The 18,280-nt window shown below is 40.9% G+C and overlaps 1 long non-coding RNA gene across 1 annotated transcript; it reads right to left on the reverse strand.

Annotated features, from left to right (window-relative positions):
- Window positions 1-632: 632 nt before the first annotated feature.
- On the reverse strand, window positions 633-1,288 carry LOC110901191. Its single transcript, XR_004877419.1, has 3 exons — window positions 1,196-1,288; window positions 860-1,060; window positions 633-661 (listed from the first exon to the last, which is right to left on the reverse strand). It is a non-coding gene; the product is annotated as an uncharacterized LOC110901191 (long non-coding RNA).
- Window positions 1,289-18,280: the final 16,992 nt, after the last annotated feature.

The raw sequence follows: 18,280 nt of genomic DNA on the forward strand, positions 1-18,280 counted from the left end.
GCATAAACTATACTAGCGAGACCTGTTTGCATATGGAGGGTTTCCCCTTTTGGGGTTGAAGGCTTTGGACCCCTGGTTAATAGAGTGTGGCTGTGCAGACCTGCTCTGACTTTGTGAGTTGGTGAGCATGGGTTGGTGAGACTAGTCCTTGGACATGACTGATTACTGTTTCTCGATTTCCTCATTTTACAGCTTTTGATCCGATGAACCTTTCAACCTTTTAAGCTCTTTGCATATTAATCATTTTGTTTATCCTTGGGCTATCCCCGTCGTCAGTTGCTTTGCGAAGTGAATGCAAGAAAGCAAGTGGAGATCAAATGGATGTGTGAGCTGTGAAGAAGGAGAGTGAGAGAAAATAAATAAATGAGTAAACTGCCATTTTGGTCCCTGTGGTTTGGCCAGTTTTACCATTTTAGTCCAAATCTCAAACTTATTACATCTGGGTCCTTGTGGTTTGCATTTTGTTGCCATTTTAGTCCAAAGCTCAAAATCCCTCATTTTTTACTGTTTGAACTCCCCTTTTTTGTCTTTATCTGCAGGGGTAGTTTGGTCATTAATGTTCATTAAATCAATTTATTTATTAAAAAACCCACATAAGGTGGATTTAGAACATTAAATGACTGTTATACATCAGAGCACCATAAGTTCCGGTTACAGGCACCTGTCGGCATATTAACAAACAAAAAAACTTCAGTTTAACCATCACAATGGTTATAAAAATTGCCTAACAATAACAGATACAATCAAATGCTAATGGATTCTTGATTCCTGCTTAGAAATACATGAAATTGGGGCATAAAACGAATGCATCTAAATCAGAACAACACGACAACTTCTCCAACAATGGCAAAGAACTTACCTCGGAGATAAGCTCCGTATCAAACGAATGCAGATCTAACAAGCCAGGACTAAATCCATTGTTGTCATCACCGCCACCGTGCTTCTGTCGCGGTGGCGTCAACGCCTCAGCAAACAAATCACTCCCACCGCTCAACGACCTTTGCACACCAACATTCCTACTACTATTATCATACATTCTAGCACCTTGATAACCAAAGGCCTACAATCCAAATCAATCACGAATCAAATTCATAACCCTAACCTACAACAACAAACAACCAGATCTAAACAATATTCGAACAACTAAACAATTAAAACAACAAATAAACATTAAAAAACTGAAAAATTTACTAACAGAAGAAGCGTTGGAAGGCGGTTGTAGCCACCGGCCGTTAGCCGACGAAGATGTGGCTTCCAAAAAGTTATCGGAGTATTGCCGCTGGTGATGAACTCCAGATACACCGGATCTTTGACTTTGACTGTGTCTACCTACCGCATTCATCTTGTGTTTATTCAAACCCTAGATTTTGCGTTGAATGTTTCTCTCTCTAGAAACACAGTTGTTTAAATTCTTTGCAGACAATGAGAGGTTCTCTCTCTCTCTCTCTAGAATAACATGAGAGATATTTATTAATTCATTTATTAATAAATAAATTGATTTAATCAACATTAAATGACCAAACTACCCCTGCAGATAAAGACAAAAAAGGGGAGTTCAAACAGTCAAAAATGAGGGATTTTGAGTTTTGAACGAAAATATCAACAAAATGCAAACCACAGGGACACAGATGTAATAAGTTTGAGATTTGGACTAAAATGACAAAACTGGCCAAACCACAGGGACCAAAATGGTAGTTTAGTAAATTTGATTTTTTTGTCTTATTTGTATTTAATGTTTTTTTAATATTTTTTTGTCTCATTATATTAATTGTTTTATGTTAAAAACAGATTTTTTATTAAAAAAACATTATAAAATCAGATTTTTATAAAAAAAAAACGTTTTTACGAGCAATTTTTTTACGCAACGTTTTTTACGCGTCGTTTTACGCCCTTTTTACGCGCTGTTTTTAGGCGCCAATGTGACAACTCGAACTTTAGACCTATCATTGTGTAACATATGTGAACTTGATTGACTAAGTGAACGATTATTAAATGTTATGTGATATGTGTTTTAATAATTGTGTACATGATACGTTATGTGTTGTATGTATATAAGTTACACGAAACCCGAACCGCACAACAATAGCTCAACCGCACAAGCCATTTGGGCCTTACACTTGCATGCGGACCATTAGAGGCAGCCGAGTTGGGCTCGGCCCACTCCACTTTCACGCAAACAAACACCCGTAAGGGGGGGGGGTTGTTCTCTCATTTGTCACAAAACACAATACACACAAGAAACCCTAGTCGCTACTTCTCTCTCTCTCGTTTTGCTTGGAACCCGACGGCACACACACCCTTACAACCGAAGATCATTCCTTGTTCGGATCATCTTTGTTCCTTCTCTAATCCGGTTAGTATGTTAAGTGTTGGTTGTTGTTATTTGATGTTGTGTTATAGCTTTTAATGTCAAGATGAATCGGCTTATATGTGTTTAGCAAATATAATCGGATTGTTTGAAACCGAATGATGTTTGTTAACCGGATATAGGTTCATATGAAATAGATGGAATAATTATGAAATCGGAATTATATGATGATGTTATCCACTGTGTTGTTTGATAGATTCCGATTGTTAACTTGTTATTGTTCGAAGTAAATCGAGTTACGACGAAGTGATCGGTTGTATGTTCATGTGAATCGTTAGACTATTGTTTGTGATTATAAACATGATTAGGGTTTATGTGATTATGATGCTAGATATGCTAGTTTGATCGATTAGAAGCATGATTGGAAACTGATTAGTTGTTAATTGGTTGTAAATATGGAAACTATTAAAAGCTTGTAACCGATTGCATGACATCCGGAAGTTTGTTACGGATCGCACAAGACCGGGTCGCACAAGCTGGTCCGATCACACAAGCTGATCCGGTCGCACAAGAGACCCTGATCGTACAAGGGGTCTCCAGTCGCACAAGGCATTGCCCAGTCGCACAAGGGGTAATGTCGTTTAACTGTTGGGCCTTAGAAGCCCAGGACACAAACGCACAAGCCCAAACCGCCTGATCGCACAAGACACATGAACCGCACAAGATGGTTACCTGTTTTAATGGTTGGGCCGTGCATATGGGCTGGGTATTAGAGCTGATCGCACAAGATATATGTTTTATTTAACTGTTGGGCTTAGATTAATCGCACATGTGACATTTATATATTATCTTTGGGCCGTACACTATTGGACTGTTATGTTGGGCCAGATATTATAGTTGGGCTGGGTTGGATCGCACAACCCATTGTGGATCGCACAAGCCTTGCAGATCGCACAAGGGGTTGGGCCGACTATTATTAAGCCCAATCGTTTAGTCGCACAAGTTTGGATATGCTTTACACTTGATTAACTGGTAAATGTTGCCATGTTCTATACGTGCTCGAAACGTGTTAACTTATATGAAACAAACGTGTATTATCTAAGTCAAAACCTGACTTGTGTGATAACCCTGTTAGGACGTGTTGACCACCCTTAGTTCAAGAAACCCCTTTGTGTATCTGCCGAGCAACCCAAGGTGAGTTCACACAGCCAAGGCATGGGATTCCCGGGTTGGGAATTGGGTTGGAATGTTTGATATGGAATGATTACTCGTACTTACGCAATCACTAGACTATAGACCATCGTCCTCAGGATAGTCAGGACACTTACGTAAAACCTACGTAAACTAGTATCTACCATTGTCTCCCGGGTCGGGAGGACACTTACGTAAATCCTGCGTAACCTAATACCCACTACTGTCTTCCGGGTCGGAAGGACACTTACGTAAATCCTACGTAAACCCCACGCGTACCACTGTCCTCGGGGAAGGGCACTCACGTAAATCCTGCGTGACCTTGTACGTATTCCTGTTCTCGGATTAAGAACAACACATGGTTGCACATAGTCTAGTAAGTACCATAGTGGGAAGCCCCCATTGTAAAGGATAAATGTGAGAATCCCTCACCAGTAGTATATACTTGTATGGGAATCCCCCACTAGATGAACATACGCATTATTAATACGAACTTACTTTCTGTGAACTCGCTCAACTAGTTTGTTGATTATTTGCTGCATGCCTTGCAGGACCTTAGGTACATTATGGAGCTTGCACAAGGAGGAGCAGGTCGTTGTGGGCAAATGGAATCGTGATTACTTATGTCATTTCATACATTAATACTTATGATTGGGTTTTACATTAATGCTTCCGCTATACTTAACTATGTTGGTTTTGATAAACACCTTTCGTATTGATGGATAACTTTTGCTATATATATTTACATGTTCAATATGATTGGTGGCTTGATCCTGGTCAGTCACGCACCCAAGCGGTGATACTCCGCAGGTGGATTTTCGGGGTGTGACAGATTGGTATCAGAGCCATTGGTTATAGAGAACTTGGTTTTAATATTGGAAAACGTTTTTATTAAAACCAGACTATAACCAGTACAGTGCTCTCAACGATCCACAACGACGCTTCGCTCCACGTGCAAGACTCGACATCCTAGGTAATAAGGTTTATATTTATTACCTGTTTGCTAGAACTATATAGAACTTTGCTCGTTGTACACTAGATACACATGACTTTACTACATGAGAATACCTACGTGCTTACGCTTTTCTGTCATCGCCATACTCGCGAACCACTCTCACTTACGTTACTTTTACTATGAAGATCATGTCTGGACGAATTAACATGACTCAAGCCCAGCTAGAGGCTCTCGTTCAAGCTCAAGTTGCTGCAGCACTTGCAGCTGCTCAAGCAGGTAGTATATCCTGTAGTCATAACTTACGCTAGGATCTTTAGATCCTACATTCCTAAACTAGCCCTTGTATTTAAACTTTGCCCTATTCGTACACAATAGGTAAACCAGCGCAGCAGCAAGTTTGCACCTTTAAGAACTTCATGGACTGTCGTCCAAGTACTTTCAGCGGCACAGAGGGGGTAGTGGGACTCCTCCACTGGTTCGAGAAGTTAGAGTCAGTTTTCGAAATGTGTGAATGCCCTGAGGCTCGTAGGGTGAAATACGCCACTGGCACGCTAGAAGGAATAGCACTAACTTGGTGGAACGCCCAAGTTCAGATCTTAGGGTTGGCAGCTGCTAACGCCACACCCTGGAACGATTTCAAGGAACTCATCAAGCGTGAGTACTGCACGCGTGACGACATTCACAAGCTGGAAAATGAGTTTTATCATTTGAAGATGACGGGGTCAGAGATAGAAGCATACACGAAGCGATCGAACGAACTGGCTATTTTGTGTCCTACCATGGTAGACCCTCCGATCAAGCGCATCGAGTTGTACCTCAAGGGTCTAGCCTCAGAAATCCAGAGCCACGTTACGTCGGCTAACCTCGATAACATCCAAGACATCCAGCGTCTTGCTCATCGCCTCACGGATCAGGCGGTGGATCAGAACAAGTTGCCCAAACGCATCAGTGCTACCACTTCAGCCGCTACTCCCACTACACCCAGTGACAGCAAAAGAAAGTGGGATGGGGATTCTAGCAAAGGTTCAGCATCCGTTCAATCTCAAGCTCAGCAGCAAAAGACTGATCACTACCAGAGTCCCAGCCAGCAATCCTCTGGTGGCCATAGACAGAGAAGGTATCAAGGGTTTCACCCCAAGTGTCACAACTGCAACAGACACCACAGCGGCCAGTGCAACAAGGGTCGTTATCAAAGGTGTCTCAAGATGGGTCACGAGGCCAAAGACTGTAGGAGCCCACGGCCTGCAAATCAGAACCAACAACCGCAACAAGCAGCTCCACAGAACCCACAACAGCAGCAGCAGCCACAACGTGGAAACCGGGGATGTTTCCAGTGTGGGGCAGAAGGTCATTACAAACGCGATTGCCCTCAGTTGAACCAGAATCAGAACCGCAACAACAATAACCAGGGCAACGGGCACAACAACGGTGGGAACAACAACAATAACGGCAACGAAGCTAGGGGACGCGCTTTTGTGCTAGGTCGAGGTGACGCAGTGAACGATCCCAACGTAGTTATGGGTAAGTTTCTCCTCGACAATATTTATGTTACTGTTTTATTTGATTCGGGTGCGGATACAAGTTATATTTCTGTGAAAGCCAGTAAACTGTTAAAACGTACATCAACACCCCTAAACACCAAACACGTCGTAGAACTAGCTAATGGTAAGAGCTTAGAAGCCACGCAAATAGTCAGGGGTTGTAATATTGTCTTAGCCGGTCAGGCCTTCTCGATCGACCTTATTCCCATAGTCTTGGGAAGTTTTGATATCGTTATTGGGATGGATTGGTTATCCCAACATCAGGCAGAGATCTTATGCAGTGAGAAGATCATTCGTATTCCACGTTCTGGTCAAGAACCCCTTGAAGTCCAAGGCGACAAGAGTGGTGCAGTGGTTGGCATCATCTCTTTCTTGAAGGCTCAGAAGGGCCTGCGGAAGGGTCACACCGCAATCTTGGCACTCGTTTCAGATGCAACAGTGAAGGAAAAGAAATTGGAAGATATTCCAATTGTACGCGACTACCCTCAGGTGTTTCCTGAAGACTTACCTGGCCTACCGCCTCACCGTCAGGTCGAATTTCAAATCGAGCTCGCTCCAGGAGCAGCACCCATAGCTCGCGCACCATATCGTCTAGCTCCATCAGAGTTGGAAGAATTGTCAAAGCAGCTACAAGAGCTCTTGGAAAAGGGCTTCATTCGTCCAAGCTCTTCGCCTTGGGGAGCTCCAGTACTTTTCGTGAAAAAGAAAGACGGTACGTTCAGAATGTGCATCGACTACCGTGAACTGAACAAGGTGACGGTGAAGAACCGTTATCCTCTTCCACGCATAGACGACTTATTCGACCAGTTGCAAGGGTCGTGCTACTATTCGAAGATAGACCTGAGGTCAGGTTATCATCAGCTGAGAGTCCGAGAGGAGGACGTCTCCAAAACTGCATTCAGAACTCGTTACGGCCACTACGAGTTTCTTGTCATGCCGTTCGGGTTAACGAACGCGCCTGCCGTATTTATGGATCTCATGAACAGAGTGTGCAAACCCTATCTTGACAAGTTCGTCATTGTTTTCATCGACGATATTCTAATCTACTCCAAGAGTCAGGAGGAACACGAGCAGCACCTACGCCTTATTTTGGAACTCCTACGGAAGGAACAGCTGTACGCTAAGTTTTCGAAATGCGACTTCTGGCTTCGTGAAGTCCACTTCTTAGGCCACGTAGTGAACAAGGATGGGATCCATGTCGATCCATCCAAGGTAGACTCGATCAGAAACTGGCCTGCACCACGTACTCCAACGGAAATACGCCAATTCTTGGGTTTGGCGGGTTACTACAGACGGTTTATTAAAGACTTTTCAAAGATTGCTCAGCCGCTGACGCTACTGACACAGAAGGGTGTCACCTATCGCTGGGGAGAGCCCCAGGAGACTGCTTTTCAGCACTTAAAGGATAGACTTTGCAGTGCACCTATCCTCTCTTTACCAGAGGGCACAGACGATTTCGTAGTATATTGTGACGCATCCATCCAAGGTCTTGGATGTGTGTTAATGCAGCGCGACAAGGTCATTGCTTACGCTTCGCGCCAACTCAAGGTTCACGAACGGAACTACACGACACACGACTTAGAGCTGGGAGCTGTTGTTTTCGCGCTTAAGATATGGCGACACTACCTGTACGGTACCAGGTGCACGATTTACACCGATCACAGGAGTCTCGAGCATATTCTTAAGCAGAAGGATTTGAACATGCGTCAACGACGATGGGTTGAACTACTGAACGATTACGAATGCGCTATCAAGTACCATCCAGGCAAGGCCAATGTTGTGGCTGATGCCCTCAGTCGGAAAGACACTTTACCTCGGCGCGTGCGAGCGCTACAGCTTACGATTCAGTCTAACCTTCCAGCACAGATACGAGATGCCCAGGCAGAGGCATTGAAACCGGAAAACGTAAAGGCAGAAGCCCTACGCGGCTCACGACAGCGGTTAGAACAGAAGGCAGACGGCGCCTACTATGTAACGGGGCGTATTTAGGTCCCACTTTATGGCGGTCTACGCGAACTTGTAATGGATGAAGCTCACAAGTCTCGCTATTCGGTACATCCAGGGTCGGACAAAATGTACCACGACATCAGAACCACTTATTGGTGGCCTAGCATGAAGGCCCACATCGCTACTTACGTTGGCAAGTGCTTGACCTGTGCGAGAGTCAAGGTCGAATACCAGAAACCAGCAGGTCTACTTCAGCAGCCTAAGATACCTCAATGGAAATGGGAAGAAATTTCCATGGATTTCGTTACAGGCCTACCTAGATCCCAGCGTGGGAATGATACCATATGGGTGATTGTGGATCGACTCACCAAGTCTGCACACTTCCTGGCTATAAAGGAAACGGATAAGTTCTCCACTCTCGCAGACATCTATCTCAAAGAAGTTGTTTCGAGGCACGGGGTGCCCACATCCATCATTTCGGATCGCGATGCACGATTCACGTCAGAACTATGGCAAGCGATGCATAAATCTTTCGGCTCACGACTAGACATGAGCACAGCATATCATCCTCAGACGGATGGGCAGTCTGAGCGTACAATCCAAACTCTTGAAGACATGCTTCGGGCATGCGTCATCGATTTCGGTAACAGCTGGGAAAAGCACCTTCCTTTGGTGGAGTTCTCGTACAATAATAGTTATCACACCAGCATACAAGCCGCTCCATTCGAGGCATTGTACGGACGTAAATGCCGGTCACCTCTCTGTTGGGCAGAGGTGGGGGATAGTCAGATTACGGGTCCAGAGATCGTAGTGGACGCCACAGAAAAGATTGCACAAATAAGACAACGCATGGCGGCAGCACGCGACCGTCAGAAAGCCTACGCGGATAAGCGTAGAAAGCCTTTGGAATTTCAGGTCGGGGACCGGGTTTTACTTAAAGTCTCACCCTGGAAGGGTGTGGTTCGTTTTGGCAAACGGGGCAAACTAAATCCGCGATATGTCGGACCATTCGTGATCGTAGAAAAAATCGGCAAGGTAGCCTACAGATTGAACCTACCAGCTGAACTCGGGGCAGTTCACAATGTCTTTCATGTGTCGAACCTAAAGAAGTGCCTATCAGATGAAACCCTCATCATTCCTTTTAAGGAACTCACTATCGACGAGCGGTTGCAGTTCGTCGAGGAACCAGTTGAAATCACGGACCGGGATGTGAAGGTCCTCAAAAACAAGAGAATCCCTCTTGTTCGAGTACGTTGGAACTCCAAACGTGGCCCAGAGTACACCTGGGAACGCGAAGACAGGATGACAGAAAAGTACCCCCAGTTATTCGAAACCAATGCAACCACTACTGAGGCTGAAGCTACTACTTCGGAATTTCGGGACGAAATTCCAGATCAACGGGGGGAGGATGTGACACCCTAGGAAAAAAAACCAGTGAACGATTGAATCTACCTAGCTTCCTCAGTGAGTGCGTACCAAATTTCGGGACGAAATTTCTTTTTAGTTGGGGATAATGTGACAACTCGAACTTTAGACCTATCATTGTGTAACATATGTGAACTTGATTGACTAAGTGAACGATTATTAAATGTTATGTGATATGTGTTTTAATAATTGTGTACATGATACGTTATGTGTTGTATGTATATAAGTTACACGAAACCCGAACCGCACAACAATAGCTCAACCGCACAAGCCATTTGGGCCTTACACTTGCATGCGGACCATTAGAGGCAGCCGAGTTGGGCTCGGCCCACTCCACTTTCACGCAAACAAACACCCGTAAGGGGGGGGGGTTGTTCTCTCATTTGTCACAAAACACAATACACACAAGAAACCCTAGTCGCTACTTCTCTCTCTCTCGTTTTGCTTGGAACCCGACGGCACACACACCCTTACAACCGAAGATCATTCCTTGTTCGGATCATCTTTGTTCCTTCTCTAATCCGGTTAGTATGTTAAGTGTTGGTTGTTGTTATTTGATGTGGTGTTATAGCTTTTAATGTCAAGATGAATCGGCTTATATGTGTTTAGCAAATATAATCGGATTGTTTGAAACCGAATGATGTTTGTTAACCGGATATAGGTTCATATGAAATAGATGGAATAATTATGAAATCGGAATTATATGATGATGTTATCCACTGTGTTGTTTGATAGATTCCGATTGTTAACTTGTTATTGTTCGAAGTAAATCGAGTTACGACGAAGTGATCGGTTGTATGTTCATGTGAATCGTTAGACTATTGTTTGTGATTATAAACATGATTAGGGTTTATGTGATTATGATGCTAGATATGCTAGTTTGATCGATCAGAAGCATGATTGGAAACTGATTAGTTGTTAATTGGTTGTAAATATGGAAACTATTAAAAGCTTGTAACCGATTGCATGACATCCGGAAGTTTGTTACGGATCGCACAAGACCGGGTCGCACAAGCTGGTCCGATCACACAAGCTGATCCGGTCGCACAAGAGACCCTGATCGTACAAGGGGTCTCCAGTCGCACAAGGCATTGCCCAGTCGCACAAGGGGTAATGTCGTTTAACTGTTGGGCCTTAGAAGCCCAGGACACAAACGCACAAGCCCAAACCGCCTGATCGCACAAGACACATGAACCGCACAAGATGGTTACCTGTTTTAATGGTTGGGCCGTGCATATGGGCTGGGTATTAGAGCTGATCGCACAAGATATATGTTTTATTTAACTGTTGGGCTTAGATTAATCGCACATGTGACATTTATATATTATCTTTGGGCCGTACACTATTGGACTGTTATGTTGGGCCAGATATTATAGTTGGGCTGGGTTGGATCGCACAACCCATTGTGGATCGCACAAGCCTTGCAGATCGCACAAGGGGTTGGGCCGACTATTATTAAGCCCAATCGTTTAGTCGCACAAGTTTGGATATGCTTTACACTTGATTAACTGGTAAATGTTGCCATGTTCTATACGTGCTCGAAACGTGTTAACTTATATGAAACAAACGTGTATTATCTAAGTCAAAACCTGACTTGTGTGATAACCCTGTTAGGACGTGTTGACCACCCTTAGTTCAAGAAACCCCTTTGTGTATCTGCCGAGCAACCCAAGGTGAGTTCACACAGCCAAGGCATGGGATTCCCGGGTTGGGAATTGGGTTGGAATGTTTGATATGGAATGATTACTCGTACTTACGCAATCACTAGACTATAGACCATCGTCCTCAGGATAGTCAGGACACTTACGTAAAACCTACGTAAACTAGTATCTACCATTGTCTCCCGGGTCGGGAGGACACTTACGTAAATCCTGCGTAACCTAATACCCACTACTGTCTTCCGGGTCGGAAGGACACTTACGTAAATCCTACGTAAACCCCACGCGTACCACTGTCCTCGGGGAAGGGCACTCACGTAAATCCTGCGTGACCTTGTACGTATTCCTGTTCTCGGATTAAGAACAACACATGGTTGCACATAGTCTAGTAAGTACCATAGTGGGAAGCCCCCATTGTAAAGGATAAATGTGAGAATCCCTCACCAGTAGTATATACTTGTATGGGAATCCCCCACTAGATGAACATACGCATTATTAATACGAACTTACTTTCTGTGAACTCGCTCAACTAGTTTGTTGATTATTTGCTGCATGCCTTGCAGGACCTTAGGTACATTATGGAGCTTGCACAAGGAGGAGCAGGTCGTTGTGGGCAAATGGAATCGTGATTACTTATGTCATTTCATACATTAATACTTATTATTGGGTTTTACATTAATGCTTCCGCTATACTTAACTATGTTGGTTTTGATAAACACCTTTCGTATTGATGGATAACTTTTGCTATATATATTTACATGTTCAATATGATTGGTGGCTTGATCCTGGTCAGTCACGCACCCAAGCGGTGATACTCCGCAGGTGGATTTTGGGGGTGTGACAGCCGTTTTCACGCGCCGTTTATTACACCCCTTTTTTACACGTCGTTTTTACGCCTCGTTTTTTACGCGTCGTTTTTCTTACGCGGCGTTTTTACGCCACGTTTTTACTCGCTGTGTTTTTTTTACTTGCCGTTTTTTTACTCGCCGTTTTTCTTACGTGCCGTGTTTTTTTACGCGCCGTGTTTTTTTACGAACTGATTTTTTTTTATGAAAAACTTTTTTTTCGAAAAGTTTTTTTTAAGAAAGACGTTTTTTACGAACGACTTTTTTTACGAAAGTAAAAACGAGGCGTAAAAAACAGCGCATTAAAAAAACGTGGCGTAAAAAACAGCGCATTAAAAAAACGTGGCGTAAAAAAGGCTCGTAAAAAAACCGGGTGATAAAATGGCGCGTAAATACGGCGCGTAAAAATGGGGCGTAAAAAAAGGTGCGTAAAAAAACCGGGCAAAAAACGGCGCACAAAAAACGGGGCGTAAAACGGCCCGTAAAAAAACCGCGCGTAAAAAATGGCTCGTAAAACGTTTTTTTGTAAAAAAATCTTGAAAAAAATCTGATTTTAAATTTTTTTTTAATAAAAATATATAATGTAATGAGACAAAAAAGGTAATGAAAACAAGAAATATAATAATACCAAAAAAAAAACAAATTGTGAGAGTAGAAAGAGAAACTGATTGATGTTGTTGATGTGTGACGGAGAGAGAAAGAGAGAAGACTTTAAAAAAGATTTGACAACTTGAGTAAGACCGTGGGGTATGATGGGGCGTGGGTTGGGGGCATGGTACGACACGTGGACTATGGGACACCCAAGTCCAAAATCCAATTTCAAAGGGGCATGGTGGGGCGTGGGTTGGGTGGCGTGGAAAAAAAGCGAATTTCAAAGGGCTAGTGCTCTTGGCCAATGAGGTTCCGCCATGTCATGTGGTAGCCCCGCCCCATGCCCGGCCTTAAACTTCTGCCCAAGGGGCCACGCCCAAACCCAAGCCCACCCGGGGTGGCCACTTGGGCGTTTCTCTCCAACCCACGCCCCAACCCCCGCCCCATACCCCTTAGTCTAAATTACTATATTACCCTTTGTGTTTTAAAATAATAGTGCATTTGTGTCATAGTCTGATTGGTGGAGAGGAGTTCTCGCGGTTCTCGCAACTGGGGATGGTTTTCATTTTAGCGGTCCCATATAGTGGAGAGTTCAAATAAGAAGAAGTTAGAAATTAAGAATAAAAAGAATAAAGGATACAAAGGTAATCTGAATAAATCATTTAATGAGTCTATTATTTATTTTTGCTATTCAAATTAATGAACTATGTCCATCTTATAAAATAGTTGTGCACATTACACAATAAAAACAATCATGCACATGATCTTACATATTCAACGTTTCCTACACTACTAAAATAATGTTTGGCGTAGGGTACAGAATGTGTAGGACTCCAAAACTTTTAAATAATTTTGCGACTCATAATAAAATATGTGTAGCACACAACAGTTTTAAATAATTTTGTCACTTCTAATAAAATTAGTATAGGATCAAACACGTTAATGGTGGTGAAGGAGAAAATTATGGTGACATCAGTGGACCATCAATAAGCAGCAGTTTATCCTATGCTCTCCCCTTGACAGTGGTTATCTAACAGCTGATGGATCTTAAGTGCTGCTCAACTACAACAACTGATAAACCAAACTCTGATGATTATCCAACGACTGCTGAAGACAAACACTGATGCTCTATCTACTGTTGTTTCCTAAGTACTGCTGAAGACTCAAGCACTGCTCTCTCAAAGACTGATCACCTTTGAAGAATGCACTGAAGATTCAACATCTGTGCTCAGGCTACAACAGTGGAACGTGAAGCAGTAGTTTTCCTTAGTTTTGCTTTTTACTACTTATCAGATGTTACATGTCAGTAGTTTGTATAGAACGGTGTTTATAGTTTGTTAGGTCGTTAGATGTCACTATCATGGTGACGTCAGCTGAAGCTCATCAGTAGTTTGGTTTTCCTATAAATATGACAGTATTCTGTACTGTTATACTTGATCGTTTTGAGTGAGTTCTTCTCCTCAATTCAATCCTTTCATCTTGTGCAACCAGCTCTGGTGTATCAGGCTGAGGGGGAGTTTAGATTGTAAGCTTGCATTGTAATCGTTTGCTTTTATGTAAATCTTTTGACTCAATGAAAAGCAATTGTTTATCAATCTATACTTTCCTTTGATTGTGTTTACAATGTTTGCTACTCATTTCCGCTGCACTTAGTATTCGTTCTATGCAAACAAACACAATCATGACGGCCCCAGATCCTAACAATTGGTATCAGAGCTTGGATAGTCAAATTCGATCTAACAATCAATTTGACATAACAGTTCAGCTCAAAAGTTATTGATACTAAAGGATTGGTTGTATTCAGTTGAAAAACAGAGTAACGAGTGAATCATGGTCAAAATGGTTATTCAAAAACTCTGTAAATCAACCAAGATGTCATATGACACACAAATCTCACACAACAAGTGTTTTCATGCATGTCACTCATAGTTTTCAGATCTGTAAAATATCTGATAAATTATGGGATCGTTCGATGTTTTCAAAATTGATTTCAATTGTTGTTTCGATATTTGTGATGTCTTCAATAAACACTAAAGTATGTACCTCAGTTCAGCAGAACTTGTGTTCATTTAAAACACTAGTATACTGCAGACATAGAAAAGAAGGAAATAAAACTTTAGGCAAAATCTCTCATGTGCTCAAAGGCAAGTTGAGTACCTTCAAAAGGACCAAATCGACTTTGTCTAAAACACATTGAGAAAATAAGGTGTCAAAACAGTCCTAATCATAAGTGATGTGAGATCTGTAATAAAATATGGTCAAAAATGTTCAGATCTCTCAAAACATTGCTTCAAAATGATTATGGACAAAGTATGTTCAAAATATAATCTCCTAGTGAGTATTTCTGAACATATGAATAAAAAGGGTAAAAAGGGAAAAGAAAATGAACAAATCTCAAAGTGTGGCTATCTCAAAACTTTTGTATCTAAAAGGAAAAGAGTATAAGCATAAAACACTCTTGAGGTTGCAGTTGGGTAAAACAATGAAGTCATACAACTATGTGTATTCATCAATACAGGAATTGTTCAGGTAACAATGGCATCTCCAGTGATAGCTCTTAAAAAAAGGATTTACAATCAATTGTCAAGAAAATGACCCCAAACTATGGTCAAAATAACTTGAGAATGATATGATCATGAACCTAATTGAGAAGTTGTCAGATCCTTTTATTTTTCAAAATTTCCTTTAATTTTTCTTAAGGTGTTTTTCTCTAAATAAAACCAGATATGTTTTACTTTTTATAAAATATATTTTGTACTTTTACTCATTTTTGATAGTAAAAGTTCATCTCTGGCCAGGATGTAATTTCCTAATTTTTGTGTGAAATTATTATCCTTAAAACTGATCAAAAGGAAATGACACTCATATCGAGGTCATGTTAAGCTCAAGTTTGGTTATCACTGATCAAAAATTGATTGCAAATTGATTTTGAACTACTAGACACTCATGTTCTAGTTCAAGTAATTAGACTCAAAATGAGTAGTTTTAGTAGAAAAGTCTTCATCATCTGAGATGCTAAACCACTGTCTGAAAAACTAGACAGTTGGCAAAACCTTGAACAAAATTTCTGAAGTTTACTGATGACAATTTAATCTTAATATTTTACATCTAAAATGTATTTTGTTAAGAATAACATTTCTGGTACTCAACAGATGATAGATTCCTACATCTGAACAAACAGATGCTAAAATTATCTGTCAGTAGTCAAAACACTGCTGCACAACCAGTTGTTATACAAATTGTCCTTATCCTCTGTTGTTCCTAAAGTGCTGTTGTGCCTTAACATCTGCTCTCTAAAGTCTGTCTACTGCTAAAGTTTCAACCTCTGTTCTTCAAAAACACTGATGTTTAAAATCATTGTTTCATCCACTGTTTCATTTTTTACCGTTGTATCTACTGATGCTTGATCCATCAGTAGTTGTTAAAACAACTGTCCTCCATTTTTTACCATTCCATCAGATGTTTGACACGTGGTCAGTTTTTAGCCTTCAGATCAAAATAACCGCGGCCACATCAGCAATCACTTTTTCCCTAAATAAAACCCTGATTAAATCCAAACAGAGGATTACACTGTCGAATTGAATTCCAAACATTCTCTTCACAAAGCAGTTTCCCTCTCATAACTCCAAAAATCTTCTTCGATCTTCTTCATCTAAAATGACGAAACCAAAATCGAAGCCATCTGCAAAACCAAAATCAAAACCATCATCTTCTTCCACAACAGCAGAGGCCACTCAAATGGCTGCTGTAACGCCCTGCTTTTTCATACTTTCCATAATTAGAAAGCTCGCCTTGTAATGTTATTTTTGGAAATCTTGTATTATTGTAGTCGTCTTTTCGTTGTAAAATCCGAGACTTGGATCATAAATAAAATTCGTATTTCTTTAAATTCACCATCTACATATTCATACATGTTCATACGTTCGAATTCATTGTACATCGAATCCTTATTTGTAATTCATACTTATACGATACTTATTCACGATGCATGTCCATGTTTCTCCTTAAATTTTTGATACCTAAAAACCCCTAATAATATGCTTATTTATACAACGGTTAATCATCTAATATGTGACATATACTTTTCACTTACAAACATGTTACATACTTGTACATTACACTTTTTACCTAGTTAAATCATGTTTTATTTCATATTTCACCTTGTTACAAGTTAGGGGAAACATTGTTGCATATTATTACACAACTTAGTTAACAAAATTACTCATTATAATGTTTTAAAAAAATAAAAAAATAAAGAAATATGGCAGCCCCAATTCAGCAAAATTCAGCCCCATATAGTTGGGTTTTGTGGGCTAGTTTCAAGGTGTAACCCCTTCTAAATACTTACAAAGCCCAACCCATTGAAACCCTAATCCTTCCCCCTATAAATACCACTTATAACCAGCCTCCCTACCACTTTTGCAACACTAAAAACTCACAAAACATCCTCCAAACCGTAGCTGAAAGCAAGGGTTCGAGCAGATTGACACCCCTTCACGAAAATGAGCATAACTCACTCAATTCTTTTCCGATTCACTCGATTCTTTTTCCTACTACTTTGTATTGACCTTATCTACGTTTCCATGGGTTTTTCACAGTAAATAAGTCCCTGGAACTCCAGCAAAAAGGCTCCAAAGTCCACTGATTGTTTTTGTTTTCATGAAATCCTTGTTATTTTTTACCAAACTTGAGTCTATCTCATCTCAAACCTATGTCCTAATGCTTACAACACTTTAGTGGTTGGTTAGGCTTAAAAACAAGGTTGAGACACTTAAAAATCAGAGGATTAAACCTCATAAACATGGTGTTTTGTTTAGGGTTTTTAACCCACAAGTCATGTCAAACTTTGTCTTTGATACATGAGTGATTATGGAACAACTTGGGTTGTCCAAACATACAATCCTCACATGATTTGATGATTTCTCTTAGTTAGTGTGTATATTTCTTATTCTTTATTGTATGTTCATGACCCTCCTTGGTTGTTTTTTTTACATCAAGTGTAGTGGTGAACACATAGAGGTGCCTAAATAGAAGACTTGATCTTCCTACCTCCTACATGATTTCTATGACATTTAGAGGTACCAAAATGAAGATTTTAATCTTCTACCTCATGCTTGAACTATTGGACATATATTATATAACCTAAATATATGATTCGAATAATCGAATCTTTGATGATGAACTAGTGTTCATATGTCGGGGTACTAGATTACATCATCCTAGACTATGATAACTTGTCACGATTCTAATGGAACCTTGTTCCATGAAAACATCTAAACTCCTTCGAGTTTCCTAGTGTCAAGAACAAGCATCATATGTACTAAATGATTATTTTCCATGTTATTCTCATATCTTATTTTTATGTTGTTTTAAACACCGAATCTCGACTCTAAACATACTTGAACTTTAACCCTTATACATTCGGACTCTAAATCTCTACTCGTCAACAATTGGATAATCGGAAAACATATGCAAACTTTGTGAGTATACTCGTATTTCCCCTTTTTACTTTTATCACTTTTGGGGTGTAACATGTTTACCTATCAACAAACTTACACTTGAACATTTTGCTTAAACACATGAACATTCCTATAACATGCTTGTATACGTGATGGCTTGATACTTTAAACTTGGGTGAAACTTATGTGTTGAATTTATCATTAACTTCGTACGAGCCAAACCGTGACATATGTAGCGCTATAGGATTAACGACCCGCCCTTTATCATCGGTAATGTCATGAGCATATTGCGTTTCCTTGGTTTGATATGTTAGACACATGCCATGTTTAAACGTTTATCTTGAATCACATGCTTGCTAT

Source organism: Helianthus annuus, chromosome 13 (assembly GCF_002127325.2).
Source record: "Helianthus annuus cultivar XRQ/B chromosome 13, HanXRQr2.0-SUNRISE, whole genome shotgun sequence".
NCBI classification, from domain to species: Eukaryota; Viridiplantae; Streptophyta; class Magnoliopsida; order Asterales; family Asteraceae; genus Helianthus; species Helianthus annuus.